Raw genomic sequence first — 26,930 nt, forward strand, 5'->3', positions numbered from 1 at the left:
GCGCTGCTTACCTAAAGCAGCTCCAAGGTGGCGCTGTGGCCCCTGGGGAAGAGGGGCAGAGGGCTCCACATGCTCTGCCCTTGCACGCCTCCAGATACCTCCTCTGAAGCTCCCATTGGCCATGGTTCCCCGCTCCTGGCCAATGGGAGCTGCGGGGTCAGTGCCTGCAGGCATGGGCAATTCACGGAGCCCTCTGCGCCCCCCACCCCGCCCAGGAGCCTCAAGGACGTGGCGCTGGCCGCTTCTGCAGACCAGTGCGGGGCTTGCAGTGCCACAGGGAGCAATCCCACGGGCTGTAGTTTGCCCATCCTTGATATAGGGGGAAGAAGACTTTGAGGAAGGAGCCATGAGAGACTTTGACAAACTAGGAAAAGGGAAGATGAACAGCTTCAGGGGTGTAAGGGAAACCAAGATAGCACAAAGTCACAAAAGACCAGAGAGAGGAGTAAGGGGCAGAGTAGATAGAGTCAAAAGCAGCTGGTAGCCTGAGAAGGATGACAAAGCAAAGAGGAAAGCTCCCTTTTACAAATTTAGTTTTCTATTATTTTATTTCTGAATTCAGATTGACTGACACAGATATTTGTGTGTCTGAAGCTTTTTCTGTTCTGTCTATACAATATACTGGCACCCTGGATTTTTATGACATTAGTTATGTTAGCTATGAAAATCCTGATATGTGAAACAATATATAGGGAGATTTTTTCTAACACCTAAGGAATTTAGGGTCACATGTCCTATTGACTTTCAGTGAGACTTTTCCTAAATTTCTTATGCACTTTGGAAAGCTTCCACCATAAAAGTCACTGCTAAATGTAACAATAAGCTTCACCTAAACATGAATTGCAACAGTGCTACATTTTGGGAAGAACTGTAGCAGCAGGGCTTTACTCAGAAGCGCACAACTTTAATATATTGGATATTCTTCTTTTACGTTAATGGACAAAGTACAAGTTTGATGCTAAAAGCAATTATTTATCAAAACCATTTGTGTTCCAATAATCTCACATTAATTAGGTTATAATTTGAACTGTTGTTATGCAGCCTATTAACTATTTATTATTGTTTGTTGTACTAGTTTCTGGTTACGAGAGCAAGCTATTTGGCAAATATGATATATTTTACAGGCACAGTAGGAAAGTATATACCCTATTTGAAGAATGTGTTAGCACAGAGGATTACAGGTACACCTCTAGCCCGATATTACATGACCCAATTTAACATGAATTCGGATATAACGCAGTAAAGCAGCGCTTCGGGGGGACGGGGCTGCACACTCTTGTGGATCAAAGCAAGTTCGATATAACGCAGTTTCAGCTAAAATGCAGTAAGATATTTTGGCTCCCAAGGACCACATTATATCAGAGTAGAGGTGTACCTTGAACTTTTGGGGATTGAATTTACCTACACAGCATACTTATTTTATTAGTTGATTGAACTGAATGAAAGCCGCACACTTGTTTTTACTTAATACTGCAGGATCTTTAGGGGGATAATTGTTGATGGGACCATGACTTTCTCCAACAGCAGGGTTCTTGGAGAAGCACTGGTTAAGGTATAATTACATTCATGTTTCAGACAACCTTTATAGACTTCTCCACTTGTGGGTAGGTTGGTAAAGTTCTGTTTTAAAAGATGCAAATTTGCTATAGATTGTCTTCCTCCATAAAGTATATCAAGGACCACCCCCAATCTTTTATTAGTTATGCCATTTTGATATTTATCCTTAGAATGCTAGTAAATGTGTCATAGAGTCTTGAGAACATGGGGATGGCATGTTGTGATTGTCTAGCTTTGTTCATACATTTTACAGAATATAAATGGTATTAATGCTAATAACTGTTGGCACACTGTCTTCCAGAATCCCTCCACCAAATCAATAGCTACTAGATGACTTTTCAGCCTAAGGGTAGACGTAAGAAGCAATAAAAGAAGACCATGCCAATATTTTGTGCCCTCTGAAATGTAAAAAATATTACTCTATTTTGAACCTATAGTCTCACTGGAAATATGCATCATTCCAGTGCAGTACTGAATGCTCTTGTTTGTTTTGTTTTGTTTGTTTTTGTATGAGGGCTTATTTAATATCACGGTAAGAACAAGCTGAGGCTCAGAACCTCAATTTCTTTGTGGAGAGGAAGGTAAGAAAATAAACCAGAATTTACCTTTGACATGTAATGATTCTGCTTTAGTTTTCCAAAGATTTAATTGATATTGCAGTTTCTGCGTAGCTTACTTTCTTCTTTATTGCCTAGTAACAGCTACCTCCATCTGGCCTTCGGTATTAACATTCACATTCTACAATTTATGCTTTCGGTAAGCAATTCAGGTGATTGCACATTAAAGCACAGTTAATACTAGGGGACATCTTGAAATCTTGATTCTAATTCCCAAACATCTGCATGTTGCAGTTGCTTTTTCTCTTACTTGTATTTTAGTTGTTCAAATGTTGCCTTGAAGTTTTAGTTTTATGAACGCAGGAAACACTGTAGATGACTTAGACCATTTTAATATTGTCGTATGAACTGTGTTTTGGGATAAGAAGTGTATCCTTTTGGATTGGATTCTAGGAGTGGGGCAGACTATCCATGCAATACAGGAGGGGAAATGCAATTTTATTTAGTGCTCATTTTTGTTGTATGGCTGGATGGCTGTCAGACAGAAAAGTTCTAAAACTCGGGGAGAAAAATAGAATGAACAAGCAAGCTTTTGTCTTAAATTTAGAGAACAAGTTCCTTATGTAGAGTCAGCTACACCATGGGAACTACAGTGAAAGGAACTACGGAAAGGAAAGGAAAGCGCTCCCCTGTCAACGTCCGTACTCCACCTCCCCGAGAGGCGGAAGCTATGTCGACGGGAGAGCATCTCACATTTACATAGTGCAGTGTAGACACCGCTGTAAGTTGACCTGAGTTATGTTGACTTCAGTTACGTAACTTATGTAACTGAACTAGTGTAACTTATATGGACCTACAGCATTAGTGTAGAGCAGCCTTTAGAAGTAAGCAAGTGAATTCTGGTCTCAAGAGGGAAATAAAAAGTCATTTTCAGGAGGTAGGAAGTGATTCTGCATACACTAAAATGGGCAGTCTCATGGTGTCTCTCTCCCTCCTTTTGTCATAATATCCATTGAAGAACAGGTTGAAGGGGAATAATGATTTTCTCAGAGAAAATGTAACAGTGTTGCACAAATATCATTAGGAAGGTATAACTGGAAGAAAATGGGGTTTTAGAAATGTAAGTAAGAAAATAATTTGGCCAGCAGATTGTTTATTATTGGTGATAATGTACAGGGAAGAAAGAACCCATCTTGACTGTTATTCCCAAGGTAAGGTTGTGGATTTGTCAGTGACAACAAAATCTTTTTACTTGTAAAATGGGCAAAATTGAATCACTGAAATGCAATAAACATGGCACCTTACCATTCCATTTTATGGAGTTACTAGTTACAGTAGAACCACACTTTAAACTAACCTACTTTGTCCCTCAGACCCTCCACATGCCTCTGCTTTCACCAAAATGTATCTCTGGTTCCGTAGCATGGCAATACCATTGGCTGGTTATTTTAATCAAATGAGTTTTGGGGCTTCCCGGGATAAAATATGTTCTTAGTGCAGTCTGGGTTCCCTGACCTGTAATATATGTGAGATATCAAAAGTGCTTGACTCCCATTTAGGCCCAAATTGAAGTGGCCAGATTTTCAAAAGAGTGCTGCAATTTGGATATTGAGCTCTTTAGAAAATCTGACACACATTTGGTTGCCTAAATGTGAGCTGAGCATTTTTGTAAATCTGGACCCAATGGTGGGTGCTGAGCACTTGAAAATCTGAGCTGAGCTTTTTACATAATCTTGCCCCGCTTTGTGAGAGCACAACAGGCAGTGTCGTGCTCAAGGCCTCTATCTCCCATAACAGATTACCCACATAGGAAGGAGACCTCCTGGAATTTGTGGGTCCAGTGGGCCTCTTGAGCGCCAGGTGAATAGAATGATTGGAGAGGAGAAAGGAGAGTAAGGAGACAAAAGCATGACCTTAAAAGTGGTCAACAAACTTCTGATAATCATTCAACTGTTGAGTTTATCTTAAATCTCGGTGTTGTGTATGTTTTATCTTCTTGGAGAGATTGCTCATGTTCATGAGAAACTTGGCTTGGAGGGGACTTGGGATTACTTCCACCTAAACCAGGATTTTTGTTGGTGGTCAGGAGTGGTATCTTCAGTCTCATGTCAGAGTTGGAAGGTCAACCTAAATACAGATATTAGAGCTTTTACTATGTGAGGGCCTGGTGTGCATGCGTGTGTCCATGTAATATATTAAATTTTAAGTGAGATACAATTCCTAGAGAGTATCTGGTGAGATTAAATGTATTTGGTATATGTCAGTGTGATTAAATTCACATGAGGATTTTTGGCTATATAATTTGGTGTAAATGGTGATAGGCCTCTTTCCTTTCTCTATTTGTTTATATGTTTGTTACTGCAGTTTATGTAATGTCTGACAAAATGCTCTAGACTCAAGCACAATTACAATAAAACATTTAACAAATAAATCTAAATTTCCACGTCAGCTGGAAATCTGCAATCCCAATTGCATTACACTATAAATTTAATGTACAGTGATAAGAAATGGAGACGTACTATTATTAATGTCATAAGTGGACATATGTGTCCTGTATATGGTTAACTGTTTCTAACCTTTTGAGCTAGAAACTTAGTTTATCTACCATATTTATTTTATTTTCAAAGATTAAATGTTTATTTAGGGAGTCATTTATCCTCTAAATCACTGTGATTTACATGAGTGGCATGGACCCTTTAACCAGTAGGTAGTTTCCCTAATTATTACTCTATTTCTCTAGGACTTCAATTACCAGCCCTTACTTATTAATTCCTTAGTGTTCATCAGGAACTAGACTCCTATTTAAAAGGAACTTAATCATACAGTTTAAACAAAAATGCCCATTAGCTATGACATACCGACTCGGTGATGCAATCTAATCACTTTTCAGGTTCACAGAGAAGACTAATGATTAATTTGAAACGGACAAAACACCACCAGCTGGGCTAAAAGGTTCAAGATTTTATGATCAGTGGATTTTATGTATAAAAAGCATTGGAAAAAGCTTCCACTGCTATTCAGATACATAGTCCTCTCTTGAGCTAAGCTAATGGAACTGCGTTGGGAAGTAAAAGATGCCACTTGGACTTGATTATGTAGCTGGTCAAATTTTACTGAGACATTGACATGTTCCCTATAGTTTGTGAAGAAAAGAAAATTATATCCTTGTGAAGTCTTGCTGGGTCAGTGCTTTAACTACAAAAAAAGGGGTTATATGTGAGCACTTCCCTCCTAGGGGATTTTTTTTCCCCTTCTTCACTGCAGTGATTCATTGGCAGTGGTCTTTTAACCCACCTAAACCTTCATACATGTGCTATCTGGAATTTAGAGGGCTTGATTCTTCACTCATACTTGTATAAATGAGGAGTAACTCCACTTAAGTAGGCAGTTTTTACACCTGTATAAAACCAGTATAAGAAAGAGACTAATCAGGCCCATAATTTTGAAAGAGGAGTCTCTATCTGCAATGTGGCATCTAAAAGGGAGGCTAAGCAACTTTTTGTGAAAATGCTGCTGTCAGGGTTACCCTCCGCCTACTCTGAATTCTGGGGTAGAGATGTGGGGACCCTCATGAAAGACCCCTAAGCTTATACTCTACCAGCTTAGGTTAAAACTTCCCAAGGCACAAATTCCTTTCCTTCTCCTTGGACAGTATTGCTGCCATCACCAAGTGATTTACACAAAAATTCAGAGAAGGATCACTTGGAATCCCTATCCCCCCAAAATATTCCCCCAAGCCTTTTCACCCCCTTTCCTGGGGAGGCTTGAGAATAAGCTACAAACCAGTTGCCTTAGCAATGTGAGCACAGACCTGACCCTTTGATTTCAGGACACTGAAATCAATCAGGTTCTTAAAAGAAGAACTTTATTTATAAAGAAAAAAGTAAAAGAGTCACACCTGCAAATCCAGGATGGAAGATAACTTTACAGGGTAATAAAAAGATTTAAAACACAGAAGATTCCCTTCTGGGCTCAGCTTCACAGTTGCAAAAACAGGATAAAACTACCTCTGTAGCATAGGAAAATTCACAAGCCAAAACAAAAGATAACCTAAGACATTTCCTTGCCCTGCTCACAATTTCTGTTGTTTTAAGTGGATTATTCCAGGTATATTTTCAGGAGATGTTGTACCTGCTTGGCTACTCCCTCTGTCCAGAGAGGGAACCACACACAGAACAAAAAACCCCCAAATCCCCGCCCCCCAGTTTTGAAGTATCTTCTTTCCTCTTTGGTCCTTCTGGTCAGATGCCAACCCTGTACAGGAAGGCAATCCAGTACAGCTGCCAAGGAGGGATTTTATGCTACTGCATACATAAAGGTTGCTACCCTTCCCCCTATATTCATGACAGCTGCTATCATAACTGCAAGAGCAATTATGTGTAGGATGCCTGATTCTTCAGTCTGAGGCACAGAATGGAGTAGCCAGGATTGGGGCCTAACCATGTCCTGTGATATTGTGTGCTTGGGATTTTATCATCATATGTAATATGCAGTGAAACTTGGCCTATGCTAAACTTTAGCAACTGATAAAAAGTGGGTGGTATTCTAGTGATGATTGATCAAACAAATTACTTGAGATTTATGAAACACTTTGGGGTATCATTTTAAGATGGGAGGTCTCCTAATTAAAATGGCTTCTGTTGTATACAGAAGCTTTTAATAGTAAATTCCTCCGTTAACTAGAATTTACTGTGTGTGAGAAAGGAACTGCATGTAGGATTAGTCCTTTTCTTTTAAGCATTTAAAGACTAAAACCTCTTTATCAGGCAGAGAGAGGTCTGTCTTGCTTTGCCAGCAAAAATGCAGCCTTTCACCCAAATCTTTCATATGCAAAAACTGACAAAGGGTCCGTGACATTAAGCTTTTCTTGTTTCCCTGTGGATAATATGAGGGATATCACTTATCTCTTCCTTTGATAGCTTGGGTAAAAATTTCATTGGGCTACTGAAAAATAGAAGTAGACAATGTTGGGGGTCTGGAACTGTTGTTATTTTCTGTAATAAGATTGTTGCAGTTCAGTAGCTATCTTGAATGTGGATAAATAGCAAAATATTTTTTTGAATATTTCACCATGGGGGAGAAATACCAACTGACAGTCATTGTTGTATTGCACCATGCCTGATAATTAAGTAATCTGTGTGTCACTGAGAGAGTAAGTTAAATTGTACTTAGAATCATTTAGCACCGCCCGTCCTGACCCACACCCTGAACCCACTCCCACACCCCAACCCCCTACTCCAGCTCAGAACTCCCTCCTGCACCCAAACTCCTTCCCATAGCCCGCACACCCTATAAACCAAACCCTTCATCCACGGCCCCACCCCAGAGCCAGCACCTCCCCCAGCTGGAGCTCTCACTCCCTCTCACACCCGATCCACCTCCCACACCCTGAGCCACTGATTGGTGGCCCCACCCTGGAGACTGCATCCCCAGCTTGAGCCATCATCCCTCCCTCACCCCAACCCCCTCCCCCAGCCCTGTGAAAGTGAGTGAGAGTGGGGGAGAGCGAGCGATGGAGGGGAGGAGGAGTGAGTGTGGGCAGGGTCTCAGAGGTGGGGCAGGGCAGGGGGTGGGCAAGGGTGTTCAGTTTTGTGCGATTAGAAAGCTGGCAGCCCTACTGCTCATCTGTGATTTCAGTTCTAGTGATCACTAAGCAGAAACAAGGACTCTAAATTGAGTCTGATCAGCTCTTTCTTCAATCACTGAGGTGGGGAAATCAAATAGTATGTAGGACTCTTTAAAGCGAGGCACACCACCATGAAGGAAAATCCATTCCCACCTTGACTTCCCTCTGACTTCCACTTGAGTATGGCATCACTAAATTAGAATGACCTCTCAATTAAGGCATATTAGATATAGTTCTTCTCTTTAGTCATATAATAAAGATAACATTTACACACACCTGCATTCAAGCCTAGTTAATTTTAACTCAAAACAGCCAAAATGTATCACTTTGGCAAAGCAGGTCTGTTTGCTGATCCAGTGATGGAATAGCCACTGGGCCAATGGGGCCCGTGCACGGGGGCCCTGACCTCCCGTGCACCCTTCCACCTGGTGCTCCTGCCAGGGAGCGGGATTGGGGCATGAGGGCTTGCCCTGCTCCCTCTGCACTCTGACCTCATTCCCTGACAGGCGTCCTGGATAAACTGGGAAAGCCCCCATGCCCTGACCCTATTTCCCCAGGAGGAGTGCTGGGCGGTGGAGGTGGCGGGATTGCAGGCAGAAGGGATGGGGAGGGGCCCTCACTTGCTCTGGCTCAGGGCCCACAAACCGCTAATCTGCCTCTGAGTAGGCAAAGTAAATGTAGCTGTGCAAATATAGCCTGCTCCTTAATAGATGCGAGGGGAGAGCTCATTCAGACTTTGTCTTACATCAGAAATAAAAATAAAAATTTAGTAGTGGTCTGTGGCAAGCTTGGCTTCTCATATTGTGCCAACTCTTTTTACTGGGCCACATCCCCAGGCAGGGCAAATTGGCATAGCTCCAGTGAAATGGAGGGTCTGGCTCAGTGCTTTCATGTGCTGAATGACATTACAAGGCAGTGGAAAATGTATTAAATGGTTTCTTAATATTATGTTTTCATTATGCAGTTGCTGTTATTGCCACTATGTGATCACAGTTGCGGGGGACGGGGGGGGGGGGGAGAGGTGTTTTGCACTATTGTACATGGGAGAGGAAAGCTGGGTATGTGAGACAACATCTCTGTTCAGGTATAGCCTGAAGTATGGAAAGGTCTGAGAACCTCTGCAGTATTAAATAGGTAAATTTGTTAATTTCATGTGGCATCAATGGGGAGTTTTGCTTAGCTGCATTACAATAACTTTCTGTTGTCATTAGTTACTGCAAATATCAAGAAATTATTATGTTACACTGTAAGGGTTGAATTTCTGTTTCTCTCTCCAAGTATTACTGTGACCACCATCACCATATTATCTGAGCACCTCACAACAACACTCCGGTGTGGTGAAGAAGTTTTACTATCTCCATTACATAGCTAAAGAACTAACGGTATATCTACACTGCAAAGAAAACCCCCACAGTAGCAAGTCTCATAGACAGAACAAGGAGTAATGGTTTGACAGAACAAGGAGCAATGATCTCAAGTTGCAGTGGAGGAGGTTTAGGTTGGGTATTAGGAAAAACTATTTCACTAGGAGGGTGGTGAAGCACTGGAATGGGTTATCTAGGGAGGTGGTGGAATCTCCTTCCTTAGAGGTTTTTAAGGTCAGGCTTGACAAAGCCCTGGCTGCGATGATTTAGTTGGGACTTTGTCCTGCTTTGAGCAGGGGGTTGGACTAGAAGACCTCCTGAGGTCCATTCCAACCCTGATATTCTATGATAGCCAGGGTCAACTGACTCGGCCTCACCCTATGTGCAGGAGCAGCGCCAGGGTTTCTGACGCCCTAGGCAGAGGGCCACTTCGCCGCCCCCCACGGGTCCTGTGGACCTACCTCAATCATGCTGGCGGACTGTCCGCTGCTGGAAAGGCTCCGGTGGAGCTGCCGCAGTGATGCCGGCGGCCGGTCCGCTGGTCTAAAGGCTCCGGTGGACCTGCCGCAGGCATGACTGCGGTAGGTCCGCCAGAGCCTTTAGACCAGCGCACCGTCCGCCGAAATGACTGCGGCAGCTCCACCGGAGCCTTTCCAGCAGCGGACCGTCCGCCAGCATGACTGTGGTAGGTCCACCGGACCCGCATGCTGCCCCCCCCCGGCAAAATAGCGCCCCCCCAAATTCTGGGGCCCTAGGCCATTGCCTAGGTCACCTAAATGGTAGCGCCGGCCCTGCCTGTGTGGCTAAAAATAGCAGTGTAGATGTTAAGGCTCAGACTGGAGCACTGAGATCCTTGTGTCATAAACAGATAGCTAAGGGTTAATGTCTCTTTCACCTGGGAAGGAGTAACCTGAAACACCCGACCAGAGGACCAATCAGGAAACAAGACTTTTTCAAATCTGGGTGGAGGGAAGTTTGGGTGTGAGTTCTTTGTTCTTTGTCTTGTGTCTGACCCTCCCAGCTATGAGAGTGATTTTTCTATCTCCTGGCTTTCTAATCTTCTGTTTCCAAGTTGTAAGTGCAAGAATAGTAAGACAATAAGGTTTATATTGTTTTCTTTTGTATTTACATGTGTGTAGTTGCTGGAATGTTTTGAATTGTATTCTTTTTGAATAAGGCTGTTTATTCATTTTTTTTCTTTTAAGCAAATGACCCTGTATTTGTCACCTTAATACAGAGAGACCATTTTTATGTCCTTTTCTTTCTTTTTTTCATAAAGCCTTCTTTTTAAGACTTGGAGCTTTTTCTTTAGTGGGGACTCCAGGGAATTGAGTCTGCAGCTCACCAAGGAATTGGTGGGAGGAAGAAGTCAGGGGGAAAATCTCTTTGTGTTAGATTTACTAGCCTGACTTTGCATACCCTCTGGGTGAGGGAGGAAGAGGAGAGATTAGCTCTCTCTCGGTACTTGTGTTTTCCAGGACTGGAAATAGGGAGGGTGGAGTCCCTCTGTTTAGATTCACGGAGCTTGCGTGTGTATATCTCTCCAGGAACCCAGGGAGGGTACACCTGGAGGGGAGGAGGGGGAAGGGAGATGGTTTATTCCCCTTTGTTGTGAGACTCAAGGCATCTGAGTCTTGGGGTCCCCCAGGGAAGGTTTTGGGGAGACCACAGTGCGCCAGGCACTGTATAGATTCCTGGCTGGTGGCAGCTTTACCAGGTCCAAGCTGGTAACTAAGCTTGGAGGTTTTCATGCTAACACCCATATTTTGGACGCTAAGGTCCAGATCTGGGAAAAATGTTATGACACCTTGCCCCTCACCAGGTTTCAGAGACTGAGCCTGAGCATCTACACTGTCATTTTTAGCTTGGTGGCACAAGGCTAAATCTGTTGACCCGGGCTCTGAGACTCACTGCTGCAGGATTTTTCTCCCTGAGGCACAAAGAGATTAAATTATTTATCAAAATCAAACAATCTTGCCTGTGGCAAATTCATGAACTGAACCTAGATCTTCTGAGTCCCTGGGCATTTCCTTCACCACAGGATCATTTGTGGGTGTATTTTCAAAAGAGTTTAAAATCCTCCCTTTTCCATTGGCAGTTGACACCTGAAACATTTATACTTACATTTTTGTATCTGTGAATGAATTATTGGTGCATATTAGAGTATTTGTACCTCTAATTGCTGGATTTGCACCTGTGGTTGAGCAGTTAGCTTTCCACATGAAATATAACTTCAAGATGCAGAAATGTGGCACATAATTTTGCAGGTAAAATTTGCACTAGCAAAAGGAAGTTGTTGAAAATATGGCTCCTCTAAGATGATTCTTGTCAAATGTATAAGCCAAATTTCTAACTGTTCCAATACAGATGTCCCAGCAAATGATGCATATGTAACTTACTGTTCAGTATGTTATATGCCCTGCTTCTAGTGGCTGGTCCACAAAGGATTATAGATACCGGATAGAGGGTCGTATTCTTAGCTCTGCAGTTCCTGGATTCAGCCCACAGTGAAACATCAGGACATATGTGTCATATATGCAAGATTTACATGCACAGAATTTGTGGATGCAAATGAATCCTGAAATTCTACAGTTTAATTATATCATCCGTTATGCTAGATTGTATTTTAAATTTGAAGAATGAAATACGTGCTTTGGAAATGATTTATATTTTTGGTCAGTATTGAAAATAAGAGTAAATGTTTTCAGATTAAAAGGAGACATGAACGGGCATCATTTAAACAAGGCTAAGTGTACTACACCCCTTGCAAATATGAAATGCATTTGTGCAGAACTGCTTATTGATAGATATTTATCTTTTAAAACTGAAGCTGTGGATTAATTGAGGTGTTTTGTGCAAACATCAATTGCTGATTTTTTTGATGGATCTAGCCAGGTACTGTTTGTGTTATAAGAGTTAAGATATTGCTTATCATCTGTCTTCTGTATCTGTCTCCTGAAAAAAATGTAAGAGCCAGATTTTGTGAAAAGTCATGTTTTCTGCCACCACAGGGTCTTGACAAGACGGGAATGAATACAGAACGTATTTACAATTTCTCCCCATTTCTACATCTGTCATGGATGTCAACAAATATCTGCACAGATCAGTTATCTTAAAATATACATGTGAGTCCTTAATAATTCTCATAGAATTAAACTTACAGGCTTAGTAACTGAAAATGTAACATCAATCTTGAATCTCACAGATATTAAAAGAGAATGAATTTAAAACAACCACCACACTGCAAAACTCTTTCCTGTATTGTAGTTTTGTATAACATTTCTGCTCAGAAGGCTTGTTTAGGCTAACAATACCGTGGTGGGTTAAAAATAGTTTGAGCATTATTATATATAAATTATATAAAGAAGAATATTATTTTTCTTCTTTACTTGGGCTATAATTCATATGAATAAATGACCTATAATAACCTGGGGGGTCCTCTGAACCCTTAAAATATGTGCATAGGAGTTGAGTAGAATTAATAGTCTAAAAGAAAGATAACTTCATCTAATCTCAGTCATCAGATATCTCATTGTTGTGGTTTTAAAAAATTTAGTTTTATATTAACACAGAAGGGAGAGATCATGTCAGTTTAAAACAATGTGAATTTGTATGGAGTTATTAAACATTTAAAACTAATATTGATTTAATCTGCAGAACAGTTTTTTTTAATGTTGTTTAAATGGGTGATATATTACAAGAGAATGTTCCAAATAAAATTGCTCTTTTCCGCACAATAACGCAGTTAAAAGGCCACTGTATGGACTCTTGAAGCATATACAGTACTGCCACACACAAAATGCACGTTACCATGTTGTGTTTCTGTTCCTAATGCTGCTTCAAGTGGATGTTCCACTGAAATTAGTAAAGCACTAGGCTAAACAACTGCTGTTTTACAGAAAAAGATGTGCACAGATGCCAGGTGTACCAGGAAAAGTTGTCACCTGCATCAACAAAACCAAAGCAATTCATATTTAAGACCCGGACTCTTTTTCAGATCATCTTATGGGTGCCAACTTATTGCAGGAAAATATAGAAAGTGATCTCTAGGAATACAGTTAAATTTAATTTTTCAAAGCTGCCTAAGGGATCTGGCTGCCCTATTTCCATTTGAAGTCAAAACTCATTAGGCATCCAGATCTCTTAGGCAGCTTAGGAAATTTCAGCCATAGTGTGTTTACTGACTTCTTAAAATTTAGTGTACATGAACAATAAATTGTCTGTTTTCCCATTGTTACAGATGAGACTTACCTATGCAAATTTCAGGAACACAAATGGTAATACAGTAGAACCTCAGAGTTACAAACACCAGAGTTACAAACTGATAGTAGACAATCAGGCAGCAGAAGACCCTCCTCAACCCCGCAAAAAAAAAAAAAAAAAAAGGCAAATATAGTACAGTTCTGTGTTAAATGTAAACTACTAAAAACTAAAGGGAAAGTTAAATAACAATTTGATAAGAGAAGGAAACTGCTTTTGTGCTTGTTTCATTTAAATTAAGGTGGTTAAAAGCAGCATTTTTCTTCTGCATAGTAAAGTTGCAAAGCTGTATTAAGTCAATGTTCAGCTGTAAACTTTTGGAAGAACACCCAAAACATTTTGTTCAGAGTTACGAACATTTCAGAGTTACAAACAACCTCCACTCCCGAGGTGTTCGTAATTCAAGTTCTACTGTATGACAGATTGTCCATTCCTAACACCCTGCACTAAGATGCAGAGTTTGCCTTCTGACTCACCTTGGCAGTCATTTCAGGAGTATCCTTTTAGTTCCAACAAAAAAAGTATTAAAAAATGTGAATATCTGTTTGATGCTGTCGGAAACAGAAGTAAGCTTATAGAGGCTTGCGGAGAAAAATATGTACAGCCAGGCTCAAAAGGAATCTTAGACAGAGGTTTATGACTGTTCTTTAATCTATCAACAAAGGATCTCCTAGGAAGATGGAAAATTTGGCCTGTGTCTATTGTGTATTATATCATGTTAATACTACCGGTTTAAAGGCACTTCATTCTGTCTCTATACAAATGAATGAACCAGCCACTGTGATGGTGCAAAAAAAAAAGTTGACATTCTCACTAAAAAAAATATTACCAGGCATGCACAATACATCCTTTTCTAAATGGAAGAGTCCGGTCTCTTGCAGTATTTTCCTCAAAATTACCCAGCGGCACTTGTCCACACAATATACTGAAATCCTGGAAATAAATCGAAACCATTTTTCTGTTATAGGACTGTAAAAGTGTCTGAAACCACAACTTTCTGTTATTTTGTTTTCAATTTTATAAATCAAATTTATACTATACTGTATGGGAAATAAAACCCACCATAAATCATACTGTTTTATGTTAATAGCATCATCACTATACTGTAGGTACCATATTACAACATTCAGAGAGCAGATATATATATATATATATCAAGATTTGCAAATGCTCCTATAATATGTTACAATAGAATGGAATATGCTTCTAATTTTCCCTTCTATTAGGACAAACAATACGTTCATCACTGTGTTGAGCTATGCATGAATTGTTCCGTCAGCCATGTCAGCCAGGACTGGATTTCAAGGGATATGGCTTGGAGAGTGAGCCACAGTGCTGAGATAGCACTTGCTAACCTTTGTCAGGAAAGTTACCATTAGCTATTCCCAGGTGTTGGGACTGACTTGCAGGTGGAATGGCACTGCCCATAAAGATGATGCATGGCAGAAGCAGACCTCTCATAATAATAATTTGCACCCTATTTAATTGCTGTACCATACTGAGCATCTGAAAATAATGTTTTACTATGGTTTTGCATTTGTGGCTGGCACTGTAGACAGGCATTGTTTCTCTTGTTTATGATTTAGGAAGTGTATCTAAATCTGATTAGACAAGTAACACTATACTCAAATCTTTCTGTAAGGGAAGAGTATGCAGTATCATTAATGTAACGCCGACAGACCCCGGTCATCGGCGGGCAGGATTGAACCTGCATGCGCCTGTACCGCATGAACTAAAAGCCAACTGGCTGTTAGCCAAGGCTGTAAAGCAAACTCATTAATTTCTCTCTCTAAGTGGTCTCGGTGCCACTACGTGGGACAGAACACCACACCCAGGAGGTGTATGGGTTAGGTTAACACATCCCGTGCTGAATTCCTCTAATTTCTTGTAGCCCACAGCCATCACAAAATTAGCATGTGTCAATGCTGCCATCTTGCCTGTCCAAGTTCCAGAATAAAGAAGCACTGGGCACAATATCATTTGCATTGACATATTTTAAATATAAAATTGGAAACAAATGTACAAAATTGGGGGACTAGATGGGGGTTGGTCTAGATGAACTCCTGAGGTCCCTTCCAACTCTGATATTCTATGATTGATTCTATGGCTGCATTGATAAAGGGGATCTGCAGGATTATCTTATTTCAGGCTCAGATCAAAAGATCAAGGGTCATTATCATAAGACAGCTCTTTGGTGCTCATAGTGAAATGGGCTATTGGTGTTAGTCTACTTCTAAGTAGACAAATATCCACATCTCACACACAAACCCACATACACACACCCTGCATGATAATTTTCATCCTTGTTGACATACTCACCAGAGAAGCTAAAGATTGCATAATATTTCAGAGCACTTCGGTGCTAGACACACTAAAAAACAATATGTAAACAAGTATGTGGGTAGATAGAAATGTAGATCCTGCTTTCTGTGCTAGTGAGGAAGCAGAAAGAAAAATAATTTTATAAATAATGTGATGATCATCTTTTCTGCTTGATTGCTCTTAGGTTATTTTGGTCATGGATCTGAGTTTCTAAATTATTATGTGTACTGTAGCATGGCCTTTCAAAACAATCTCCATTTTGATTATATTACAGTATTTTATGGTAATAGTTTTAATCAGATGGACTGTGGGAATATTTACGCAGATTCTAACTTCTGATCACTACCTGTCTTGAGCAAATTCATTGTGTACAAGTACAGAGGTGTGTGTTTGTTTGAGATATCTTTCATTACATCATTTTGGGACTGGGAACTTAACCAGTGAAAAGTATCATTTTAAGGAGAGCAGAATTTGGTTTTGTCACAGGTTGACATTGGTGTTTTAAGAGGGAGCAGGGCCAATGTCAACTGTGACTCACCAATTGGGCTAAAAGAGGGCACCTGAGCCCTATAAAGAAAGAAATATGGTGACCCTTAGAGCACAGAGTCGGTCTGGAAAAGGGAAAGTTATCTGGGTCAATGAGGGAAAGGGCAGGTCCAAACTGCCTAGGAATTCACACTGGAGGAAGTCTCTGGGCAGTGCTGCAGATAGCAGAAAGCTTTCCACTGACCTTCCCTGGAAGTGTGGGATTATCAGGAAGCTGGAGGAGCTAGCCCGCTGACCTTCCTGAGTCAGTGAGTCCTGGCCAAAGAAGACTGGAGAGAGCGAAGGCTGAGAGCAGCAGAATGAGATGAATGCTGGTTCTGAGCCAGAGGGCAAGTAAGGCATGATGAGGGATGCTGGGGTGTGGAGAAAGATGCGGGGGCTGTTCTGTTGCATGTATTGTTTAGACTATATTGGGGAATTTTGGACTGTGGTTATGGAATTTTATGATTTGTATCCAAGACCCTTTAAGGACTATTTCTGGGAGCTCTGAAGGGGAAGCTGAGGCAGACACATCTGGCACACTGCTGCCTACCTCATGAGAGCATTCTAGCCAGTGCTATGCTATGACATGCATCTTGTCAGTAAAAAAGCACACTTGCTGTATATTGCTAAAGAACTGTTTATGCTTCATACAAAATACAGGTATATTGTACTTAGAAACAATCAATTCTTATGTTTTTCTACTTTTATACCACAGAATAATTTATCTTCTGCTTTAAATCTTGTGGTACTTCTTTCCATTTAAAAAAACAGCTCTTTACAGATATTTTCCATGTCACTTCTTCCATAATTTGAATGAGACACATTTGCTTTGCAGAGGAGATTATGTGAAGGTGTCTTTTCTGCAAGAGGTGATGGTCTGGGCCAAAGTTCTTATGCTGTCTTGGAACTTGATTCTGTCCTGGAATTTGCTACTGTAGAATGTCTGTGCAAAGTCTCATAAAAGCCTGCAGGAAGGGACCTGAGAAGAAAATGCCTGTCTGCATGCAGAGATAACTCACAGCATGCAAGGACATGTGTCTCATCTCATGGCCTTGTATAAAAATTATGACAGCCTGTGAAGTTAATACAGTCACAGATTTTTGGTCTCCAGGAACTAGTGCAGCTGAGGGTGATTGCCTGGTAGCACAGTTGCATTGCTATGAGGGAGCGGGAGAAGGAAAATGTTGAGGTTGCTATTGTACAAAGTCTTTGACAAAACGGCCCTGGCATCCCATGAATCCCCTGTGATCTGTCAGGTATGGAAGCAGCTTTTCTTTTGTGGTGGGGGTAAACTAGGGTAGATTAGCATTATTGGAGAACAGTTTTTCTTGGTCAAAACTGACCTCCTCCAACCCTTATTTTTTTGGAGAGAAACTGATTTATTTTTTTTATTAAAAATGTGACATCATTCTTGAAATTCTTATCAAAATCACTTTTGGAGCAAATTGTTAGCAAAGGGGTGTTTGAAATTTTTTTGTTAGTGAGTTTTCATGAAGTAAAAAATTGTTGTTGGCTATTTTATTAAGTATTTTGATGACTTGGTGATGACAAAATAATTTTGATTAAAAAAAACTGAAATAACTTTGACAGTTGTATTTTTTAAAAACTGGTTCTTCAACCAGTTCTAGGGCAACCCCCCACTCCCAGGGAGAAAGTGGATAGAGAATCTCAATTTGAAAATCCTTGCAGATATTTCCTCTCAAAGGCCTCATTAAAGATTTTTCACACATGAAGGAAAAAATATCTGTCTCTATAGTTTTGCTCTCAAAACTATAGAATTCTATCAGTCTTTTATTAAGAACCTTACTGTTTGCATCTATATCAAATAGGAACTTCAGATAAAGGACTCTATATCTTAGTGATTATCATTATTATATCCATTAGACAAGGGCAATGTGGTGTTAATAGGGAAATTATTCCAAATTTAACTTCTGATTTAGGGAGCAAGAAATCTCAGTTTTTCAGCAATCACTTCATGTATTTCCAAGTCTTCTGATGTGCTTTCAGCAGTGCACATCTGGCCTATTCTCTGATATGACTAGTTATCTCTTTTAGCAAGCAATGGTGAAAGAAGTGTTGCTAGAGCAAATAAGTATCCACTGCGCTGCTTCAGCCTTACTCTCCCCACAGTCATCAGTTTTAAAATGAACTTCCTCTATTGCGCATGTGTTCATTTCTCTTTATAGTCACCTGGTACAGCTTTGTGTTTTGATGTTGTCACTCTGCTGTGTTGAGATGGAAAGCCTAACATTATGACTGCTACCTGTGCAGATCATCATCTTGTAAACTACTTTATCATCTTTAGCACTTCCAGGCTTAAGGAATACTGGCCAATTTGTAATCTCTTGCAGTTAGTCTCTGGGCCATTCTGCAAGTCAGGGACTATAAACTGTCTTCTGTCTTCGAGAAGAAGCACAAGAAAATGTCTTCCTCAAAGTTTTCCTGATATTTTCATCATTTCAAAGTAGGAAAACCAGTTAAGATTTGCATCTTGGCCTTAATGAAACATTGTGTCCTCTTTCTCTGTCTTGGTTCCTAGTTTGTTAATTAATGTTTGGGTCTAGTGCTGCCCTCACATTCAGCCTGTAAAACCTATTATCTCCATTATGGCTGCACAAGGTATACAGGAGGGAATTAAGTATTTAGGAACAGAGAACTGGAATGGACCTCATGGGCTATCAAATCCAGTCTCCTGCTATCACAAGCACCTAGTCATAATCTCATTCATAAATTTATCAATCTCCATGTTAAAACTAGTTAGGTTTTGTTTCCCCCCCGCGCCTTCACTGCTGTTAGAAAGCTGTTCCAGCACCTTACCCCATCTCTGATGTTGGAAACCTCAGGAATTTCCATCCTAAATGTATTCATAGCTAGTTTATACCCATTTGTTCTTGTGCCAAGCAGGACCGTCGCTAGTATTTTTAGCGCCCTAGATGCAGGGCCATTGGTCCACCGGAGCCACCGGAGCCGCAGGAGCAGCGGACCGTCTGCAGAAATGCCTGTGGCAGTTCCACTGGAGCCATGGGACCAGCGGACCCTCCGCAGGCAAGACTGCGGCAGCTCCACCGGAGCTGCCTGCTGCCCCCCCCCCCGGCAAAATGCCACCCCCCCAATAATCGTGGCGCCCTAGGCGATTGCCTAGGCTGTCTAAATGCAAGCGCCAGCCCTGGTGCCAAGTGTAACTGAATTCCAGTTTACATCCAAATGCAGCTTGACAGAAATCCTGAATAACAAAACACAATTTAGTAAATAAGAAATGTAGCTTCATTCACCTCTTTCTAACATAAAAAGGGAATAGTTAATAATGTGCATAAATGTATGTTAAACTATATAATTTTGTATAAATAAATGTGTATCGATAGAGTGTACGCTCCTGCTTAGTGAGGAATAGTACCAATTTTAGGTTGCAAATAAACATATTTTAATGGTTATACCAACCAATGAAAGTAAACCTTTCTTTGGGAAAATAATTAAATAGTACACTTATTAATAAAAAGTAAATCAGTTTAAATTAAGGTTTTCTGCTTGTTAATGTAAACTCTGATTAAAATCAGTGTTTTTAATCAATCCACTTTGCACAGGAGGACCAATACTGGTTACACAGACCAAGGAATGCAGATTTAATGACACCAGTATCAGATTTCTTTGCTCCTACTGGCTGTCTCAATGCTTCAGTTCAGCAGGTTTTCTAAATTTGATTATGTCATGGGTAACATTATACACTGCACCCAAGGTGCAATGGTAGCACCCAAAAGTGTGCCAGGTGCATAACAGACACAAGTAAAGGCATCCTCCCTGCCCTAATGAGTTTATCATTGAAATTCAGTCATGAAACCAGCAAGGCATGGTCTATACCAGAATGTTGTACCTGCAAAGCTTTCCTTATGGGAACACAGTTAAGGGTCCTAAACCAAAACAAGGGGAAATGAAAGGCAAGTCAAGCATTATGGTAACAAGATCATATGGTTAGGTTGATAGTTAACCTTTTGTTTACTTTTTATTTTTCACTTCTTATAGTCATCACAGAGAAATAGCCGTGTGCTGTTTTTAGGACATGTGCAGCAGTGGTTTATTTCGGTATTGCTTTGAAACTGTTGTGGCCACTCCCAGAGGCCAGTAAAGGGAAGGAGGAGGAAGGTAGGTCTGCTGCTAACTAGGAGGGGAAGAAAGAAAGAGGAGATTAGTTGTCTATAGACCCCCTAGCTTCAAGGACGGTGATGGGGACTGCCCTCACAGAGGAAGGGAGGCAGCAGCCCCCATACCCCACATGGTCATTGCCTGGAGAGGGTAGAGATCAGGCGATCGCTGTGTGTGGGGAGATAGAGACAGGTAGGACAGGTGGCCGTTGGCTCAGGGAGGTGGCAGCAAATAGGTGGTCGGCACACCTGTTCTGGGGGCTTGTTGCCTTACCTCTTCTGCTGCCTGTATCCCAGTGGGGCCCCCTACTCACATTCTGATGACTTTCTTCTGTCTGAAGTACGAGGAGGATTAAGTCTTTTGTGTCTGCCTATTTCTGAGGATGTTCTAAAGCTTAATTTGGGAAAAGCTTCTTGAAATCCTCAGATGAAAGCCGTTATATTATTGTGCTGTTGTTATTCATGTAATGTACTTGTGACAGATTCTAATACCCTTATGTACATGAAGATCATTAGCCAATGAAAGTCCACCGACTTCAATAGAGCTGTGCAGAATTAGAGTAGCTGAAGATGTGGCCCCAAGGGTAGTACCTTACTTGGCAGTATCACTATTGATTTCCATGGAACAACTTGCTGAATAGAGTATTACAAATTATAAAGCGAATAAGGGTATCAGAAACTGGCTCACCATTAAAGGCAGCAGTGTAAATGAAAATTGCCATAGCATTTCTATGGAAGCTTTAGGTACTGAAAACATTCTCAGTAGCAACTGCATGATGATGCAGACACTCTGTTCTTTTCTACAGCTCACACATGCTATCTTGTTACCAGCCTTAATATTCTGTAAATTAAAAAAAAATAAGTAAATTAACTTTAGTAGGATGCAGAAAGTGACTCTGCAATGTGTCCGGTGTAATGTTGCTTTTTCTCATTAACTGATAAGAAAAAAAACCCCTTCTAGTACTTTCTGGGTTTCTGAATTTGGAGTACTATCGGAAATACTATTCTTGTGGCATTGTTTCTGTTATCTAACCAACCTGTCACAAACAATAATGGTCCAAATTAATCCCTGGTGCAAATCAATGAAATTAGTGGATTTACATCGGGGGAAATTTGGCTCAATCTTTTTAATTAAACTGCCAAAAAGTGTTTATGTTATTTTGTTCTCCATGAGACTTAACAAAGACACCTAATATCTGCTGAGTTGTTTAAAACATGTGCCATGATTTGCAATTTGATTTTAATAGGGTGTAAGGAAATTTATGAAGTAAATAGAAAGTATATTCATTTCTGTAATTCAGTCAAGTATATTTTCACGAAAGTTTCAAAGGCATGCTTCGTTTAATTATAGAGTAAAAAGCATCTTTCATTATTATTGAGGGAACAATTTGATAATTCTGTCCTTTAAAAAAAAAATTAAACTGCCTTTTATTGCAGCAGAGTGCTGGCTGTTGAAATGTGCCATAACCTTATTTGTATGGGTTCGGTTTCTTCCAATCATTTATTCTATTACTGTTTCTAACACCTGTGGGAAATGTGGATCTTGAAGTAGTGACTGTGTTAATAAAATGACTTTGTATGTTTCTGTACTGTCCAAGTTTGTCATTGCATTAAAGAGCATAGCAGATAAAATTGGAGACTTGTAATATACTACTGATTGGCTTAACCTGCCCATTTTGTGCAACCTGCTTGAAGATTTTTTTCAGGTAAATTAAAAAGATTAAAACGGGAGAGTGACCTTTGACAATTATTCCTCCTGACTGGACCTCTGAAGTCTTTAACATAAGCCCAGCATTCTTGTAAAGAAGTTGAACTCTGTACAGCAGTAACTCTGACTATTGTACAGATTACATTCAGATATAATATATCTAGTCTCTTTTAGTAGAGGTTTTTCAAATATTTTGATCTGCATGTGCAATCAATAACATATGCTGCAACCTCTAATGTCCTGCAGGTGGCATTAGCCATTGAAGTGTACTATACTCTGGGGTGCAGTTGTAACATGTTGTCACACAAGGTTGTTAATGCATCACCAATATGATATGGTATTTCCTTTTCACTTTTATAAGGTTGTGGGTGACGTGTGTATAGTAAATGTTCCTTAACTAATGGCGTTTTAAATTATAAGATAGTATTATTAAAAAGAGAGGTTTAAATACCCTTTTCCTGTTATGTTTTCCTGTTCCAAAGTCCACTGAAGTCAGTGTAAGTCTTTCTATTGATTTCAGTGGACTTTGGTTGAGGCTGTTTGGTTCAAATTTTTGAAGGTATTTATATGCAGATAGGTGGCTAGTGAGATTTTCAAAATTGTCTGGGTCCTTACTCCAATGGATTTCTGCGGGTGTTTTAGCAATTGTTCATTGTTTTGTTCATCCACTGATTACCCTAGGAGTTAGGCAGCTCGTCACTTCTGAAAATCCCAATCGGTGCCTATCTTCATCTTTAGATGCCTAAATACCTTTAAAAATGTGGCCCTTTGAGCACAGAAAATCAAATGTCACAAGCTAGTCTAAGGAGTACAAGCGAGGTCTAAGCTGAGGTGTCACTAACTGGTGGTTTGGGGTTATATCTTTGAGTCTCAGTTGTATAATCATGTATTTTTCAGGCCTAACACAACTGAATTGTTAATTCAGTTCAATATAAAATTTGTGAAGCCTGTTACTTTGTTTATAGATTCCTAGATTCCAAGGGCAGAAGGGACCATTGTCATCATCTAGTCTAACCTCCTATATAACACAGGCCACAGAACTTCCCCAAAATAATTCCTAGAGCAGATCTTTTTTTATTAAAAAGTATCCAGTCTTGATTTAAAAATTGTCAGTGATTGAGAATCCACCACAACCCTCAGTAAATTGTTCCAATAGCTAATTACTCTCACCTTTTAAAATGTATGCCTTATTTCTATTCAGAATTTATCTAGCTTCAACTTCAAGCCAAACTTTCTCTACTAAACTGAAGAGACCATTGTTAAATATTTGTTCCCTATGTAGATACATATAGACTGTAATCAAGTCATCCCTTCTCTTTAGTAAGGTAAATAGATTGAGCTCTTTGAGTCTTAAGGCATTTTCTAATCCTTTAATTCATTCTTGTGGCTCTTCTCTAACCCTCTCCAATTTATAAACCTCCTTCTTGAATTGTGAGTACCAGAACTGGACACAGTTTTCCATCAGTGATTGGACCAGTGACGAATATAAAGGTAAAATAACCACGGTACTCCTACTTGAGATTCTTCAGGGTGTCTCCCCGGAATGCTCTTTTGGTCACAGTGTCACACTGGGAGTTCAGGTTCAGCTGATTATCCACCACAACCCATTTTTCAGAGTCACTGATTCCCAGAATAGAGTCCCCCATCCTCTAAGTGTGGCCTACAGTCATCGTTCCTGGATGTATCCATTTACATTTAGCCATATAAAAATGCGTCTTTTTTGCTTGGTAAGCTTGTGTCCAGCTTACCAAGCTATCCATAAGAACAGCCATACCGGGTCAGACTAAAGGTCCATCTAGCCCAATATCCTGACTTCTGACAGTGGCCAATGCCAGATGCTTCAGACGGAGTGAACAGAACAGGTAATTATCAAGTGATCCTCTCTTGTCACCCACTCCCAGTTTTTGGCAGATAGAGGCTATGGACACCATCTCTGCTCCTCCTGGCTCATAGCTAGGCTAATATCCTGGCTAATATCCAGATCACTCTGTATCAGTGACCTGTCCTCTTAATCATTTACCACTTCTGCAATGTTTGTGTCAGCTGCAAACTTTATCAATGAGGATTTTGTTTTCTTCCATGTCCTTAATAAAAATGTTCAGTTGCATATGGTCAGAAACTGATTCTCAGGGGATCCCTCTGGAAACACACCCACTCAATGATGATTTCCCATTTAACGACATTTTGTACGGCAGGCAGTTTACATATCCAAGCAAAGACCTTCTAGTACCCTTTCAGCATGTCAACAAGGCTACTACTCTTCAGATGGTGAATGATTCTGAGTTGAGGGGGGAAGGGGAGGGTATGTTATATTGATCAATGTATTTTATCTTCCTTTCATTTTAGTTTTCCATTTTCCCACTAAAATTACTGTTAGATGTACAGTGCTATTCACTTGGCGTTCATTCTGAAGCTGGTCAGACTAGATTCATTGTTTCCTTCAGTTCTTTCATTAATGCCACTCTGTGGATCATCCAGTAGCAGGTGTTCAGCAGTGATATAAACTGTATTTGGCCCAGAAAAGCCAAAATCAACCTATTTGTGGTCTGTCAGCCTACTGAGGAGTATTGACAAAATCATTTCTAGGCTCAGGTGTTTTGCATGACACTTCACTGTGCTGCCCGGACAACACTTTATTGTGGATATCAAGGCTGAGGAAAACTTTCTGTCAAATAATATATTATGATATTTAGTGAAACTGCTCTTTTCAGCTTTGCAAATTGTTTTGCTCAGTGAATGTAGGCTAAATGTTTAACTGTAGCTAGTTTCCAGCATCATCCCCTCCCTCCAGCCCCCTACAAAATTACATCAAATGAACTCTCCTATGTTGGATAGATTTGATTCAAACCAATCATTTTGTAAAGCTGGGACTTTTGGAAAAGCAAAACAAAAAAACCTAGTGGGTGCCCAGTGAATATTAGTTATTTTTTCATTAAATAAGGAGTTTTTTTTAAAAATTGGGCTATTTCTTAAAAATCTAGTTGTGCCACTGACTTCTGAACTTCTTGAATGTGGAGTTTCTGCTCTTTTGTTACACTGTGGATGGTCTTGTATTTCAACTAAACTGTAAATTCCTTGACTTTGTTGCCATTGTAAAGTACCATACTATGGCACTGCTGGATGCTATAAAATAATGTTATTATTATGGCAATTGTTAGCAGTGGTTGAAAATCAAGTTGAAGATGCAGTTTTACAGCAAAGTATACCCCCTGTAACCATGCCTTAATTTTGTATGTCTTTGGCTGTCTTAAAATTTAACATAGATTATGCCACTGAGATGTTCTAATCTCTTGGTAATGGTCAATTGCCAATCCTTCCAAAGCTACTGATCGTAGATTTTGTGAGTTTCCTTGTCAAAGGGTGGCTGGGCATTGTGAATGAAGCAAATCCAGCTCCTGTATGCCAGAGCAAGTGCTTCTATTTGGACAATTAAGAGGGCAGAGCTGCACTTAAGGACTCGGGGGAGAGAGAGCTCAGTGGTTTGAGCGTTGGCCTGCTAAACCCAGGGTTGTTTGGTCCTGCTAGTGAAGGCAGGGGGCTGGACTCAATGACCTTTCAAGGTCCCTTCCAGTTCTAGGAGATTGATATGTCTCCTATTATTATAATTAGAAAAGGTCAGGGAGCAAGCCACTGAGGGGGAGTCCTGGTGAGTTAGTGGAAAAGTCAGAAGACAAGAGATCGTCTCTGGGGAAAGCTGCTGTGAGCAGAATGCTCATGACAGGCCTTCCCTAGGAAGAGGGAGGGATTGTCTGGGAGACTGTATGTTTCAGACCTGGTCGAAAGCTGAAGGTAGGACAGCAGCAAAAGGGGTTTGCTGGCTGATGTGCCCAAGTCACGGCCAGGGCTGAAAGCAAGAGAAGCAGCAGTAGCAGAGGGAGTTGCCTCCTGACCCTGAGCTGGGGCCAGGGCTGAAGAGCCTTGAAGGCAGGGAGCAGCGAAGGTGCTTAACTGCTGGAATCTCTTGAGTTGAAGAGCTGGACTCAGAGGAGTTGTGAGAGGCCCAGGGGAAGTGAGGAATGTTCCTTTGGCAAAGATGATCCCAGCACAGAGGCTATGAGGGTCCCACTGGGAAGAGCTGGGTTGCACTCAAGTTGAAGGGGGGCGGGGGTCATCCTTGTACAAGGACAGGAGAGGGCCACACTGGAGAGCTGGGATGTGGTGAGAGATATTTAGGCATGGTGAGAGATGCTGTTTGGCCTATCATGGGGGAAATCTGGATTATCGTTATGGGACTTTTATTATGATTTATGTGCATGGGACTGTTGTAATAAATTAACCTCACTTGGGAAAACTCTGGGAACTCTGAAAATGGTTACTAAGATAGGAGTACCTGTCATTTCCCAGCCTGCTGCAGGAGTGTGCTCCAGACAGCATTACCCTATCACACTCCTGTGCAACGTTTTAATTATGATCCACTACTTTGTGGAGATTGTAATACTACAGAACTTAGAAAGATTCTTCTAAATAGATTAAATATAAAATTAGTAGACTTAGTTTAAAAAAATATCTGGACATAAATATTTAGAACTTGCTTTCACGTTCATCAGTGGATCAAAATGTGGAGCCTTTCCCCATACTTCTCGAGATGCATAGAGTGAAATCCTGACCCCTAGTGAAGTCAATGGAAGTTTTGTCATTGACTTCGCTGAGGCCAGGATTCCATCCCTGATTTCTATTGCAAGCTCAGTCAGTTAATCACAGTGTGATAATGGGTAAGTTATTTAACCTCTCTGTGACTCAGTTTGCCCATCTGTAAAATGTACCTAATGCATTTGAAGAAGTGGATATTCACCCACGAAAGTTCATGCTCCAAAACGTCTGTTTGTCTATAAGGTGCCATAGGATTCTTTGCTGCTAATTTATAAGATTTTG

At 40.6% G+C, this 26,930-nt stretch overlaps 1 protein-coding gene across 4 annotated transcripts in view; it reads left to right on the forward strand.

Annotated features, from left to right (window-relative positions):
- The window catches only part of NAALADL2 (N-acetylated alpha-linked acidic dipeptidase like 2), a 1,166,543-nt gene that overhangs the window by 488,614 nt on the left and 650,999 nt on the right, over nt 1–26,930 (forward strand). The gene's annotated exons all lie outside the window — the stretch shown is intronic.

The sequence above is a fragment of the Gopherus flavomarginatus genome, chromosome 8, assembly GCF_025201925.1.
Source record: "Gopherus flavomarginatus isolate rGopFla2 chromosome 8, rGopFla2.mat.asm, whole genome shotgun sequence".
In the NCBI taxonomy this organism is placed as follows: Eukaryota; Metazoa; Chordata; order Testudines; family Testudinidae; genus Gopherus; species Gopherus flavomarginatus.